The following is a 2,345-nucleotide window of genomic DNA, read 5'->3' as shown; positions in this document are numbered from 1 at the left end:
CGGAGTACCGGGTAGTTACGGGAGAAGCAATGGGCCTTGATGGGCTTTAGTGGGAAGAGGAGAAAGGGCCAAGGGGCTGCTGCGCCCCCCCTCCCCTCTAGTCTGAATTGGACTAGGGAAAAGGGGGCCGGCCACCTCTCCTTCTCCTCCACTTCCTTCTCCCTCCCTCCCCTCTTGGTGGACTCCTACTAGGACTTGGAGTCCTAGTAGGACTCCACATCCTGGCCGCACCTAGCCTTGGCCGGCCTCCTCCTCCTCCATCCTTTATATACTGAGGCAAGGGACACCCCATGAACACAAGTTGATCCACGTGATCTTTTCCTTAGCCGTGTGCGGCGCCCCAGCCACCATAGTCCTCGATAATACTGTAGCGGAGTTTAGGTGAAGCCCTGCTGCTGTAGTGCATCAAGATCGTCACCATGCCATCGTGCTGACGGAACTCTTTCCCGACACTTTGCTGGATCGGAGTCCGGGGATCGTCATCGAGCTGAACGTGTGCTAGAACTCGGAGGTGCCGTAGTTTCGGTGCTTGATCGGTCGGATCGTGAAGACGTACGACTACATCAACCAAACGCTTCCGTTGTCGATCTACTAGGTATGTAGATCACACTCCCCCCTCTCGTTGCTATGCATCACCATGATCTTGCGTGTGCGTAGGAATTTTTTTGAAATTACTGCGTTCCCCAACATATATAACACGTACGCGTCCCTGCTCAAAGGCATACGCTTCCACGCAATCTTTCATGGTATTCAGAGCCTAGTTCCTCTACCGCATCCAAACCTAGCAGCTCGCATCAAACCTAGTAGCCATGGCCAGCTCTAGCTCCGCCGCCGCTCCATATGCCCTCATTCCCATCGCTAAAAAGCTCCACCGCGGCAACTACCTAGTGTGGCGCGCACATGCCTTAGCTACCATCCGTGGAGCCCGGCTGATCGACCACCTCAACCCCGATCACCCGTTCCCGGAGCCCAAGCTTGTTGACAAGGACGGCAAGCCCACCGATGTGCAGAATCCGGAACATCTCACCGCGTTGGCACAAGACTCCCAGGTGCTCAGCTTCATCTTCAATTCAATCTCTGCTCCTGTGATGATCCAAGTCGCCCACTACACCAAGGCCGCCGCGGCATGGACCGCGATCAGAGAGATATTTCTCTCCCAGACGCAGGCCAACATCGTCAACACGCGGATCACCCTCTCCACCACCAAAAAGGGCATCGCGACCATCGCCGAGTACATCGGGCGCATGAAAGCGCTAGGCGACGAGATGGCTTCAGCAGGGAAGCCGCTCGACGATGACGACATGGTCTCCTACATCCTCGCCGGACTCGACTTCGACTACATCTCCTTCGTCTCGTCCATCTGCGCTACGAGGACTGAGCCCATCAAGGTAGCTGAACTTTATTCTCAGCTGATTGGTTTTGGAAAGCGTCTTGCCATGTTTGAAGGGGGAAATCAGTCCTCTCATTCCTCGGCCAACGCCGTGTCTCGTGGCCGTGGTGGTTTCGGTCGAGGAGGCGGCCGTGGAGGTCGTGGAAACGGAGGAGGCCGTGGCAATGGAGGCCGTGGCAATGGAGGCGGTGGCCGTGGCAATGGAGGCCGTGGAAACGGCAATGGAGGAGGCAACGATCTCCCTGAGGTTGTTTGCCAGATTTGCAAGAAACCAAACCACACTGCCGTCGAGTGCTGCCGCCGCTTCGACATCTCCTTCACCAAGAACGAGAAAAGTGCAGGCTCGGCCACCACCTCGTCCTATGGAGTGGACACAAACTGGTACCTGGACACGGGGGCCACGGACCGTACATCACCAGCGAGATCGACAAGTTGACCGTCCGCAACAAGTACAACGACAATGAGCAAGTCCATACTGCAAACGGGGAAGGTATGGAAATTTGTCATATTGGTCAATCCACTGTTCAAACCCCCACTCGTGATCTTCATCTCAAAAATATATTGCATGTACCTGATGCCACCAAAAATCTTATCTCAGCTCATCGTTTATCCACTGACAACAACACCTTTCTTGAAATTCACCCACATTTATTTTTCGTTAAGGAACAGGGAACGAGGAGAACCCTTCTCCAAGGCAGGTGTAAACGTGGTCTTTACCTCCTATCATCGGCTCCGGTGACCTCCAGCAAACAGGCGTTTGGTGTCAATAAAGTGTCCATGGACAGGTGGCACAGTCGGCTAGGGCATCCTTCATCAACCATAGTTCGTCATGTCCTTAGCCACAACAACATTCCTTTTTCCAGTAGTGAGTTGAATAAAGAAGGTGTTTGTGACGCTTGTCAATTAGGCAAGAGCCACCAACTACCGTATCCTAGTTCGATCAGTGTATCTAAAG

General features: G+C 53.9%; 1 pseudogene; it reads left to right on the top strand.

The window, feature by feature from the left end:
- The first annotated feature begins 1,283 nt into the window (after window positions 1-1,283).
- On the top strand, window positions 1,284-1,425 carry LOC119273849 (annotated as a pseudogene).
- Window positions 1,426-2,345: the final 920 nt, after the last annotated feature.

The sequence above is a fragment of the Triticum dicoccoides genome, chromosome 3A (genome assembly GCF_002162155.2).
Source record: "Triticum dicoccoides isolate Atlit2015 ecotype Zavitan chromosome 3A, WEW_v2.0, whole genome shotgun sequence".
Lineage (NCBI taxonomy): Eukaryota > Viridiplantae > Streptophyta > Magnoliopsida > Poales > Poaceae > Triticum > Triticum dicoccoides.
Note: the sequence above shows the minus strand (reverse complement) of the source record. Positions and strands in the feature narration are given on the sequence as shown.